We start from the raw sequence: 13,516 nt of genomic DNA on the forward strand, positions 1-13,516 counted from the left end.
TCTTTTCCTTGAAAAATAGCCCTGGTGGAATCCATAGTTCATCTGGAGACCATCTGACAACCACAAGTCCCTATTGAAGAGACATCAGCTGATCAACCTGAGCTATTAACAGCAACCCTTCTAACAAAGCAATGGTTAGGCAGCAACAGCAAAAGTCGTAGCATTCAATCTTGGCTGCTGCAATTGAAGAAAATGAACACCATGGAAAGCTTTCACTTTCCACAAGGGGGAGACTTCACCTCACTGGATACGAGTTGTTCATTTAAAATGAAACTTCAGTGATTTTCTATGGAAGCACAACCAGAATATTGGATGTATCAATTACAGGGCTTTTGATGTGACTTCATTAGTTTTCCAAAGAAACATCTGAAAACATGTGTCGCACATTTGTCGGGTATGATTTTAGCCGCATCTTAACTGGCAGTGCTGCAGCTGGGTATCTCTGGGGTTAAAAGTGACTAGGCTACTCAAATTCAAAATCCATGAGTCATTGTTATTTCTGTTTTTGGCAATGGGCCAGAACTCTCTGCACATCAAAAGTAATATGTTAACCTTCCCTTCTTTCCTGGGTCAATCTTGCCTGCTGCTCACCAGCCTTGACTCAAGATTTGGCCAGCCATACATTCCCGTCAGTTCATGATTGCATTCAAACCCTAAATTTACCGAGGTTAAATATTTACTAATCTGGTTTAGTGTGCAGCTGTCATGTTGAAATCAATAACAGATTGGTGATATTATGCTTGCTATGCCAGCAGGTGCCTCTCCCGTAAATTAGATACTTACGTCAACAAAGCCCAATAGCAATCAGAGGGTAGTTTTCATTATTACAGATTCGAACTTCCCTACGTACACTCTGACCCGATGCCATTTGCGATGTGGCACCGATAGCTGCTGCTGCAGCAGTACGAGGCAATTCCTTGGATTAATTACTGCTCTACGAAGGCACAAAGGTAAGAGATGGGGTGTTTCATGCTATTTGCAAAAAGAGAAGCAGATGTATGGACAAGGTTTTTGTCTAGAAAATTCTGCTGTATGAGTATAGCATCTAGATCTAGGGAAGTAATAGTACCACTGTATTCTGCTCTGGTCAGACCTCATCTGGAGTACTGTGTCCAGTTCTGGGCACCACAGTTCAAGAAGGATACTGACAAGCTGGAATGTTACGAGTCCAGAAGAGGGCAACGAAAATGGTCAAAGGCCTGGAAACGATGCCTTATGAGGAACGGCTTAGGGAGCTGGGTATGTTTAGCCTGGAGAAGAGAAGGTTAAGGGGTGATATGACAGCCATGTTCAAATATATAAAAGGATGTCATATACAGGAGGGAGAAAGGTTGTTTTCTGCTGCTCCAGAGAAGCGGACACGGAGCAGTGGATTCAAACTACAAGAAAGAAGATTCCACCTAAACATTAGGAAGAACTTCCTGACAGTAAGAGCTGTTCGGCAGTGGAATTTGCTACCAAGGAGTGTGGTGGAGTCTCCTTCTTTGGAGGTCTTTAAGCAGAGGCTTGACAGCCATATGTCAAGAATGCTTTGATGGTGTTTTCTGCTCGGCAGGGGGTTGGACTGGATGGCCCTTGTGGTCTCTTCCAACTCTACAATTCTATGATTCTATGACTTTGGGGTGTGAGAGAGGTTTTCTCATTTCTGTTGTGGTTGGGTAGTGCGAGACCAGCAGGATGTACCCAACTCACCAAGACTTTTCTCCAGCCCTCCTGGGCTGCCTCTGCCATCATCACCATACATACCTGTGACAGCCCATTCAAAGAGGACATCTTTGGTAGAGCTCCTACTCTGGATAATTCCTGGGAAGAAAAAAGCATCCAAAGTAGGGGTCTACCCAAGCTTTCCTGCTGCCCCTGTTATATAAGAGTGTGAGGGTTCTCAATCTTTTAATGCAAATGATATAGGGCAGGAATCAGGAACCTGTGATCTTCCAGACATTGTTGGATTCCATCTCTCATCAGCTTCAGGCAGCACAGCTGATGGTCAGGAATGATGGGAGATGGACTCCAACAACTGGAGGATCACTCCAACAACTGGAGGATCACAGCTTCCCTATCCCTGATACAGGGACACCTATATTTGTGATGATGCACCCAGGATACACAAACCAGGTGTCATACATATCAGGTGTCATCTGTAAGCAGGGGTGCCAACTTGAATAAAATATGGGGGGGGACAGGTAAACCCCACCCCACATAATCAATCACATGGCGCGGCATGCACACACCATTTGAATGGCAACACCCATCAACTGGGGGCTGGCCCCCTCAAATATTTTGTGGGGGGAGCGAAGGGATCTCAGCCCCTATGTGAGATAAATACACATAGGTAAATAAAAAGCAAATGCACTGATTCATGGGCCACTATGGTTTCGACAAAGACATTCCAAATATCATTACATTTGTCCATATATAATTTCCATCTGAAAGTGATCTGTTCATGGGTTGCAAGCATTGGTGTGTCATCTATCCATTGATCAAAAGAGGTCATCCATCAGAAGGAAAAATATGCATACTTTCCCTAACCACCTTGCAACAAGAATATGGCATCTGCTGCTGAATTTTGCTGTGTTTTCTTTTGACAAACCAAGGAGAAATGGCCATTGACTCAATGTCACCTGGAAGCTGGAATGTAGAAATCTAGTGTGTAAAGCTTTACAATGGAGGGATCTCTGCTGCTATCAAGAGTGTTGTGTGTTAACAGGGAGGGAAGGAGGAACCTGAAAGACATATCATACAAGCTTTCCTCAGCCTGATGCCCTCCAGATATTTTTGGACCACAGCTCCCATCATCCCTGCCCACTGGCCATCCTGGCTGAGTCTGATGGGAATTGGAATCCAGCAACACCTGAAAGAGAGCAGGTTGTGGAAGACTGTACAGCATAATCTCAACAAAGACGAAGGCCCGTATCTGAATGGACAGGTTAAATTGAAAACCAATCTTAGAAGAACCTGAAATTGAGCCTGCATAATTTATGGTGAACTTTAATGGGCACTTTTTCTCTAGGTGGCATGAAGTCACTGAAATGAAATACATTTGCGGCAAGGATTATTTAACTGCTTTGCCATTTAAATTAAACCATGATATATGTCTCAGAAATATCCATTTTACTTGTGTCTGTTTAGCAGGCCTCTATTTTATTACTTATTTATTAGCTTAAAACGTTTTAATTTTAATTTTCAATTAAAAAATTCAGAGTGGTTGATAATAAATCTGTTGTATCAGACGGGCATGGGATTATACTTAGGATTCTTGTGTTTCCCTTCTTTTTTCCTTCCTTGCTCTGGTTCTTTCTTATTATTTTGAAGTACATTAGTTTTGCACTCAAATCTATAATGATTGCTGGGGAAGGAATAAAGGAACATCCTCTAATATGATTTACATTATTCAGCTATGTTAATGGAGTATGAACACAGTAAGTTTAGACACTCGTTTTTTGTACACCCTTGGGTGCCATTTAATACGCTTTTCCTCCTAGAATCATAAAATCCTAGAACTCTAGAGTTGGAAGGGACCACAAAGGTCATCTCCTGCAGTGCATGAATCTTTTTGTCCAATGTGGGACTTGAACCCATGACCCTGAGATTAAAAGTATCAAACTCTACCAACGGAGCTCTCCCTATCCAACAGCATTGCCTTATATAGGCTTCTGACTATAAACAGAATGGCCTGAACTTCAGTTACGAGCACCACATGGGAGATGGCTTGTATGGGAGTTGGATGTACATATGTGAGATATCCTCCACCATAAGTTGTATCTCTCAGTGCTGCATTGAGGAGGAATGGTGGGAGCCTCTCCCCCCCCCCCTGCTCCTGCTCAGAATCCTGAAACTTCCCAGGACCAGGAGGACAGTATAGATTTGGAAGAGTAGTTTGCAGAAGGACATAGTTCAGAAGGCAGAAGCTGGGAAGTACTGGAGGGGGAACAGCTAGGAGCAGCAGAAGCACTGGGGAGGAGAGAGAGAGAGAGAGAGAGAGAGAGAGAGAGAGAGAGAGAGAGAGAGAGAGAGAGAGAGAGAGGGAGAGAGAGAGAGTTAACAGACACACTGTCTCTGGAAAGTGTCCATCTGCTCAGTCCAAGGTCAAGAAGAGCAGATAAGGTGGCAGCACAGGAAAGCACAGTGGTTACAGGATCAGGTTACAAGATGTGGTAGTGATGTGGGTGACTAGGGAAGAGTGGGTGTAACCCTTAATTGGGAGCACCTTCATTCCTAGGAATGGATTCTTTCTTCTCTCGCTGTGATCATTAAAATTTCTAACTGGTAAGAAGACTCCTTTCGCTTTGCCTACTGCCAAAGGGGGGAGGAAGGCAATTCCCTGAAGCCTGATATATTCATTGCCAATGACAGGAACATTATTGACTGCATTTAGTCTCACTGCATTTGGAAGTGCCACACTTAAATTGCTGGTAATTTCAAAGAGGATTAACTCTTGATATACTCATTGATGGGCAAAACAATCCAACCCCATGAACTACCACACTGGAGGTGGCTTTGATGAAGGAGAAGTGTCCCTCTGCCTAGTTCCGCCAGTGTGAAGGGTCCTGCTCCACCTGTAGAAAGATGAGTAGAAGCTGCTGTTAACAGTATGCCTATTAGCAGTAGCCTCTTGTATGTTGCCTCCATAGCTCACAGATCTAGTGGGATTCGAGACCAAATGGTTCATTCCTACTGCACAAATTTATCGGGGGAGGGGGATAGCACTTTTTTTTTCTCAGTTTCAACACAAAGTGGCCCGATAGATCCAGGCATTTCAAGTCACCAGAAACAGATTAATCTCTGAAAAAGCATATGGGGGGGGATTCTTCATGTGTTCTCCAAATGCTACAGGCTCTCTGAAGGATCTTTGGCACAGCCAACATTTGATGTCTAGGCTGATATTCCTATAAAAACAAATGGGTGAAACAAAAGGGGGAATTCCTGAGCTACTCTGCATTTTTGCTTTACGTGCTTTCAGGTATTTCCATTCATGGCTATTTTGAACATTCACACACTAACAAAAGCATTTGTGAAATGCTACTGCTATGGAATGCAAGCAGGAAAACTATACAAGATGCAGGGCCTGTCAGAAAACAGTCAAATCAGTAAATCTACTTCCATTTCTTTTCCTCCTTCCATATATTATTATCAGGGCTTTTTTTCAGCCGGTACTCACAAGAACTCAGGTGGGCGCCTTTGCCGTTATAAGAGAACAAGGGAGGCGTTCATGGTGAGTTCCAACACCTCTTTTTCTAGAAAAATAGCACTGATTATTATTATTTATTTTATTATTTATTAAATTAGTATACAACCCTTCACCCACAGATCTCAGAGCGGTTCACAACATAAAAATATATATGATAATTTCAGCAAACTATCAAATGTAAAAATCAAAAACAGCAATATGCCAGTAGATGACACAGATAGAAAGAACAAGAGTGTTCCAATCCAGTTTGTTCAGATTTCAAAGTAGGGGTGGAAAATGAGTTTCAGTCAGTGGGCCAAATCCTAATACGTACACACACAGAGAGACACACATCTATCACACACACATCTATGTGGGCCACTTTGACAGGTGGGCAGAGCCCATCAATCACCTGACATCACCATGATGTCAGCCAAAGTGTTTCCCTTTGCAGACCAGCTTCAATTCAAGTCAGTCCACAAAGGGAAAATGTTCATTTGCCTGTCGGTTTTGAATTCAAGCTTCTTGGGCAAAGGAAGCATGGTTTGCTGCATGCCCACTCGGGGAGCTCTTGAGCTGAGCCAATCCCAGCAGGGCTTGCATTGGGTGTGAAAAACTTTTAAAGACCCTGACTACAAACCCAGGAACAACTGGGATTTGTTGAGATATGAGAATTTGGATATAGCATCATGTATGATGTCAGGTATGGAGCAGGTGGGTGCAGCATGGGGGGAATGACCTGATGGGCCAAATTAGGATCCCTATGGGGCCTAATTGGCCCCATAGGTCAGGGTACCATACCACTTTTAGAAAGAAAGAAAGAGAGAAAGAGAGAGAGAAAGAAAGCAAAATAGAAAAGAAATGGGACAGACTTAGGCATAAGTGATGTGGACTGGAAATAGGCCATATCATCTCCACCCATAGGTACCCATAGGCATAAGTGATGTGGACTGGAAATAGGCCATATCATCTCCACCCATAGGTACCCACCACTATATACGCTGGGGTAGTCAATGTGGCTCCCTCCAGATGTTTTTGGACTATGACTCCCATCATCCCTGACTATTTGCCCTGCCTGTTGGTGCTGATGGGAGTTCATGTTGGCTATTCCTACACTGTGCTGTTCCCAACAAACCCACCAAGATCTAATCAGCTGTTATTTTGTGGCATATATTGGCACCGTCAAGCCCATCCGGCTCACATATTCGGCACACTTTTTAAAACTATTTATTCTTTTAGTTCTTAGAATTTAGGTGAAAACACGTACGAATGTTTAAATTCCTGTCTTTTAACAGATTAAAAATAGCACAGTTCCAATGACTTCTTGGAGACCACCGAAAGGAACTGTAGTTACGGTAAGTCTTCACTAGAGATATGTTAGGAAGGCTCTCGTGGGCAGAATGCTCACCTCCTGCTTTCGTAGCATGTTTTAACTAAAACCAGCTGGTTGGTGCTCGCATCCAGCAGGGACATGGGAAAGGGAAAATCCTCTGAGGGCCTCATGCCTATTGGGTGGTGAGGAGCTCACAGAAGCAAAGCGAGAGATAATTCCCTCCCAGAAATATGTGTGCGTTGCTCATTCACATGCAAATGCCCTGGGTGTTCTGTGAGCTCCCAGCAATTGTAAGGAATCGACACTGTCCTAATTTTGAGAGCTGGCTGTATTCATGGTGAGCCTTTGTGTTCATTTTCTATGAAGAATGTAATTATGTGTGTTTTCCATAGAGCAGACTGGCAGCACAAGAGCCTCCATTCAGCAGAAAGCTTTCCATTAGGGCGTGAACAGATAAAGTCAGCCGTCAGGGCCAAGGAAACAGTGAGTCAGAATATATAGCAGCAATTGTTACGTAAGGCAGAGAGACGTGGAAAGAGTCATGAGTGTGTTCCTGTCAATCTCGGAGGACGAGGGTTTGCACATCAACTGGATATTAGGTGTGAGGGCTGCTTGGTAGCTCCTTCTGTGTTTGCCGATAAATATTTGCACACTACATCAATGGAATGCCATGCATTTGGCTTGCATGTGCAACTCGCCTGGCCTATACGCTGCCTGAGCTCAAGTTGGACTAAAGAAGCATGCACAGCTAATGAGATCATGCTGGAATTTCACTTAAGGACCCACAGTTGTAAAAATGGCCAGCCACCCATTCTTCTTCAAAGCAGACATCAAGCAGCTGTGAGGAACGACTGAAGGACATCTGGGACTTATACAGCTCCAGAGAAGTCCAATTTATACAGGAAACAGATGAAAGGATCCATGCACAGCCCGTTATATTCTGTGCAATGTACCTATTATGGCCCAAATGCATGTTCAGCCCCTTCTGGTGGTGCAGCAATAAAACTGCTAGCACATTTGCAAAGCTAAGCAGGGCCTGGTATGGTTTCAAGCTGGATGGGGAACTGCATGTTGAGATACCTGCTTTGCAGGGGGTTGGACTCAGGATCCCTTCCAACTCTACAATTCTATTATTCTATGGTTCTATGAACTTCCATGGTGTATATGGGACCATAACCTTTGCATAATGGTTGTATTTTGAAAGATGCGCTGCTGACACACTAATGTTACACACAGATGGGACAGCGCATGTAGAAAGTGAATTTAAACATAGAAAGGCACACATGGGAAGCTTGGCTGATTAAAGGTTTTCTACATAAGCAGAATCCTGTATGAATCGGGACTGATCTAGGTGCACATGAATTAGTTTTCTTTATCGAGCACATTCAGCTCAGCCAAAGGGGAAGATCCCATTAGATCACTGAGATTAAAGCAGTATGCAGGTTTATCACAACCTGCAGGAGCAAAGGAACTGATGAGACTAATGCATCTGCTGACTAACCATGTTTCTACAAAGGAGGTCTCTATACGAATGAATTAAAGGTGTGTAATGATTTGATGTAGGACCAAAAGGGGCATTGGCCCACAATATACAGAAAAAGAACCAAGTGCTCTCGCTTTCTTCTCAGCAGCAGGCACACATGTCTGGGCATGCTGAATGGCAAAGGGGGGGGAGCTAGGACAGGCATGGGGAGGGAGTTCAAGTTGTTGTCTAGCAAACTTGTGACTTGCTAGAGAAATATACTGATCTGGCTGTAAAGAGAGGTGGACTTCTAGCAGAAGTTTAAGATGCTTATTGACTCAACTCAGAATATGGAATGCCTTCTAAAGAAGGATCCACACAAGATTGTTGTTGTTGTTGTTTAGTCGTGTCCGACTCTTCGTGACCCCATGGACCATAGCACGCCAGGCACTCCTGTCTTGCACTGCCTCCCGCAGTTTGGTCAAACTCATGTTCGTAGCTTCGAGAACACTGTCCAACCATCTTGTCCTCTGTCGTCCCCTTCTCCTAGTGCCCTCAATCTTTCCCAACATCAGGGTCTTTTCCAAGGATTCTTCTCTTCTCATGAGGTGGCCAAAGTATTGGAGCCTCAGCTTCACGATCTGTCCTTCCAGTGAGCACTCAGGGCTGATTTCCTTCAGAATTGATAGGTTTGATCTTCTTGCAGTCCGTGGGACTCTCAAGAGTCTCCTCCAGCACCATAATTCAAAAGCATCAATTCTTCGGCGATCAGCCTTCTTTATGGTCCAGCTCTCACTTCCATACATCACTACTGGGAAAACCATAGCTTTAACTATACAGACCTTTGTCGGCAAGGTGATGTCTCTGCTTTTTAAGATGCTGTCTAGGTTTGTCATTGCTTTTCTCCCAAGAAGCAGGCGTCTTTTAATTTCGTGACTGCTGTCACCATCTGCAGTGATCAAGGAGCCCAAGAAAGTAAAATCTCTGGCTGCCTCCATTTCTTCCCCTTTTATTTGCCAGGAGGTGATGGGACCAGTGGCCATGATCTTGGTTTTTTTGATGTTGAGCTTCAGACCATATTTTGCGCTCTCCTCTGTCACCCTCATTAAAAGGTTCTTTAATTCCTCCTCACTTTCTGCCATCAAGGTTGTGTCATCTGCATATCTGAGGTTGTTGATATTTCTTCCGGCAATCTTAATTCCGGCTTGGGATTCATCTAGTCCAGCCTTTCGCATGATGAATTCTGCATATAAGTTAAATAAGCAGGGAGACAATATACAACCTTGTCGTACTCCTTTCCCAATTTTGAACCAATCAGTTGTTCCATATCCAGTTCTAACTGTAGCTTCTTGTCCCACATAGAGATTTCTCAGGAGACAGATGAGGTGATCAGGCACTCCCATTTCTTTAAGAACTTGCCATAGTTTGCTGTGGTCGACACAGTCAAAGGCTTTTGCATAGTCAATGAAGCAGAAGTAGACGTTTTTCTGGAACTCTCTAGCTTTCTCCATAATCCAGTGCATGTTTGCTATTTGGTCTCTGGTTCCTCTGCCCCTTCGAAATCCAGCTTGCACTTCTGGGAGTTCTCGGTCCACATACTGCCTGCCTTGTAGAATTTTAAGCATAACCTTGCTAGTGTGTGAAATGAGCGCAATTGTGCACAAGATTACAATACTCTCTTCTTCTTCTTCTTCTTCTTCTTCTTCTTCTTCTTCTTCTTCTTCTTCTTCTTCTTCTTCTTCCTCTTCTTCTGACCAGCCAGCTGGACTGAGAAGTCTAATCTGAAAAGACTTAATTTTCCTTTCACCAATTGTGTTTGCAGTGGATTTATTCTAAAACATTTCCTTTTGGCTTATTGCCAGCTACATCTCTGAGTTATCCATTGCTATTCTCTACATATTCTTATTGTTCCATCCAAATTAATTGCCAGAACACTTGGGATTCCCATTTAAAATTCATTGCATTTTAATTTTCTTCTACTCGGAAACGTTTGTTGACATCTATTCCATGAATAACACCAAATTCTGAACCAAAATGGGAAGAAAGAGATAAGGGCCTTCCTTGCTCAAATCTGAGAAAGCCCAGTTCCATCGGAGGGGCAAAAGAAGATGAGAAAAAGCATTTTGTGTTTAATAATGTTACATGCATGTTTTTCGCATGAGTATTTATAAAGATGAAGGAAGAGGAAAGAACACACATTCTCTTGCTCTGAGGAGGAGAGTTCCAACTTTTAGCCCTCCAAATGTTGATAAACTACAAGTCCCATCATCCTGGACCATCGGTCTTGATGGCTAATAGAAACCACTGAGAACAACATGCATAGGATCAGGCCCCCACCCACTTCTTGTGGACATTTTCAAAGACAATCTTTTGTTTTCAGCCAGCAAACATCTTAGTTGGGATCAGGGCAGTGTCCTACAGTACCTGCATTATCTCACAGACATAACAGTGCTATATATGTTGTGTGCGGTCATAATTTGGATGTATATTGCTTGGTAGTGTTTTATTATAGTGTTTGTGGGGGGCTCTAAGCAATAAAAATTAGTTTTAAAAACAGACAAACAAACAAACAAACTACTTCCGAAGGAAAATGATAGAATGCAGTTTTATAATAGGGCTTCCAGGCCTATGTGACTGTCCATACAAAGTCTTAAAAGCTGATCCCAAAAATCAGGTCCTATTTGTGTGTGTGTGTTAGGAAGATAGCTGCTTCCTTTGCCCAATACAGCTCTGTCGTAAAGTATGGCTGCGCTTTAGATGCTGCCAATGACCTTTGGCTATTGAGCCAATCTTCCAGTGCACTGAAAACAAGTCTTCCTTAGTTCAATAGGCTGTATGGCAAAAGGCTGGAACTAGTGATGTCAATGAAATCTTAGGGGAGTTTATGGCAATGGGGACTGCACTTTATGCCTGGAATTTATACGTTCAGTTCCTTCCCAAAAATAAAAGCAAGATGTCTTGCAATTGCAGTAACAAGTAAAGGTTGGCATGACATCAGACACTTTTGTGAATGCAATAATAAATTGCTGATAACATCACATATATCCAAAATGGCCTTTCTCTTTTCTTTTCTTTTCTTTTCTTTCTTTTTTTTTTTTAAAATGAAATAGTATAGTCATTGTTTAAACAAACCACTGACTTGGCTGCCCCTGATTTATATTGTTCTACATTACAGAGAAACGGACAGAATGTCACATAAACACATTCATCAAATGTACAGACCTTAGTATGACTCATGCTAAATAATGGACCAACGTATGTTTTTTAAAAGCCCTCAATATCAGAAATCTCTGAAAGTCTCTTGTGATTCTCAGCATTTTTACTCATGAGATTTTTATTTTATTTTTACTTTAGCCTGTTAGCCAATGCTCCAATAGAATCTCTAATATAAAATCTCCTTTCCCCTTGTTAGGACCAGCCCAAGACATTTTGCTGCCCGAGGCAAAGATGGCTCCTCTCGCATTGCATGTACAAAAGCTGACCAGACCACTAATTCAATCTTAGGTCAACTGTCATGGGGCAGTGTCTTCCACTGCACCTGTGGGCAGCAGGTTGGCTTAGGGGGCACAGGGCAGATCAGAAGGCATACACAGCTCTATTATCCAAAATCTTGCTCTCCCCTCCATCCCTCAGGAGATGCCTCCCTTCTGCCTAACAGTAGGGCTGTTCCCGCCCCTTGTCAAACCCACTTTCTGAAATTAACTTCCAAGGTAAATCCATCCAAACACCTCCTCCCTGGTTTGTTTTTCTCAGCTGATAAAAACATTTCTATGCTGGAATGCTTTTTCCACTGTCAAAATGATGTGGGCTGCTGATTGACTGGCAACTAGCTGTTGAGTTTTGGTTTGGGGCAAACACTTAGATGCCATTATGTTGTACCAAATACCTTTGGGAAGAGAAGGTAGCTCTAAATAAATAAGACAACCCTCTAAAAATCTAATTTGCAAGAGGATCTTACAAAATCATTCTTAATTATCTGGCCAGACTATGGTTTTAATGTTTACATACCTACCCACATGGAGTAATTTGTGCTCAGGCATTAGTCTCTTATTTCTACGAGTTAGTGACACAGGACTGAAAAGGGCTTATTTCACATGTTATGAAGTGAGATGCTTTTTCATGGGGGATAGGATCAATGTGTAGGTCGTTTGATGGGGAAGTATGTACTTTTTCTACATGCCTGTATACACATACTGTGGTGATTCACCTAAGGAATAGATAATTGGAAGCCCTTGTCCCAAAGCTGGTTCTCTAAGATGAACTCGCTGAATCCACTGCTGTCAATTCAGAGGGATGAGATATCAGTGGAAGATGCAATGGCTATGGCAACAAGATTTGGAGGACAGCAGTGTTCGAAACGCCCGTTGTTCTTGGTGCATTTTGCAACAGGGAATGTCATTTGTGTGAGCAGTTTCTAAGCTCTGGGCGCTGTACTGAGCCTAAGATTTCAGATTAAAACTACAGAGTGGAAGGAAAGGAGGATCTTTTTCTGCCTCCCTACCTCCAGCTACTCTCTGAAGACTGGAGAAGAGACCCTCTTAAGAATATTAGGGGTTGGGGCAAGGGAAGGACTAGGCCATGTGAAAAATGAACATAGTATTTTAGCTGCAGTTTTGTATATTCTTGTTATAAAAAAAGTGCACCTAGACATTCCATTGTTGCACCCATAACCTCGGTTTAAGATGTCATTTAGCTCCTAGCTTTCTTATCTCAGTTTCTATCACTGGAGGAGAGGGGAACTGGTGTCCCTTCCTCTTTCCCCTCCTCTGTGCATGACCACTAGAGAGTTATGAATGGATTGCATGCAAAGTGCTTACACTGAGAAGCTAAAGCAAAGACTGGAGAGCCATTTGTCAGGGATTCTGCAGTCGAATCCTGCACTGCAGATCCTGCACTATGCAGGAAGATGAATTGGGCCAGATGACCTCCACAGTTCCTTTCAATTCTACAAGTCTACAGAAGTCTGGCAAAAATGAAATGTTTAAATCTGCAAAACGGTTGATGGAGCCCTGTTTAAATGATGCACACCAGTGGTGAAACAAATAGTTTTGGGATTGCATGGTGTTCTTTCACAATTTGCAAAGCATCAAATCATGCGACTGGTGGCTGTGAAATGCTGACCACTCCATATCTACATGGGCAATGTAGATCTGCTTTTGAGAACTGCTTCCTCTCTCTCTATGAGAACCATGGTCAGTTAATCATCTGTCCTATAGTCTCATTGCTGCTTCAGGCAATGGTTTAACAACAATCTCAGCCTCTCAATCCTTGCCTTTATTGCACCTGATTCCACTGTCACTCCAATTCATTGCCTGTTCAGCAACTCACTTTATTTGTCAGAGGACGAAGCTCATCTATGCAGACTGCCAGGGGAGCCAATCTAGCAATTTGTGGGTAAAGAATGCAGAAATGCACAGCCATGTAGCTCCTTCTTCCCCAGGAGGTTCCTCTTTTACAACTCTTAGCCATTTTCTTATTAACTGGGGCTCTCTCGCCCCCTTGTTAGCACCACTCACCTCTCTTCAGCACCCTATCTTCGTTGGATTTACTTCCC

The 13,516-nt window shown here is 43.0% G+C and overlaps 1 protein-coding gene across 2 annotated transcripts in view; it reads left to right on the forward strand.

Annotated features, from left to right (window-relative positions):
- Positions 1-605: 605 nt before the first annotated feature.
- PALMD (palmdelphin) overlaps positions 606-13,516 on the forward strand; it is a 50,571-nt gene continuing 37,660 nt past the window's right edge. The window contains exon 1 of one of the 2 annotated variants that reach the window (XM_088673799.1): positions 606-950. The gene's annotated coding sequence lies outside the window, so the exon portion shown is untranslated. Of the gene's footprint in view, positions 951-6,463; positions 6,523-13,516 lie in introns of those variants that run through there. The other variant, XM_088673800.1, reaches the window with a different exon arrangement.

The sequence above is a fragment of the Zootoca vivipara genome, chromosome 7, assembly GCF_965207765.1.
Source record: "Zootoca vivipara chromosome 7, rZooViv2.hap1.1, whole genome shotgun sequence".
NCBI lineage: Eukaryota > Metazoa > Chordata > Lepidosauria > Squamata > Lacertidae > Zootoca > Zootoca vivipara.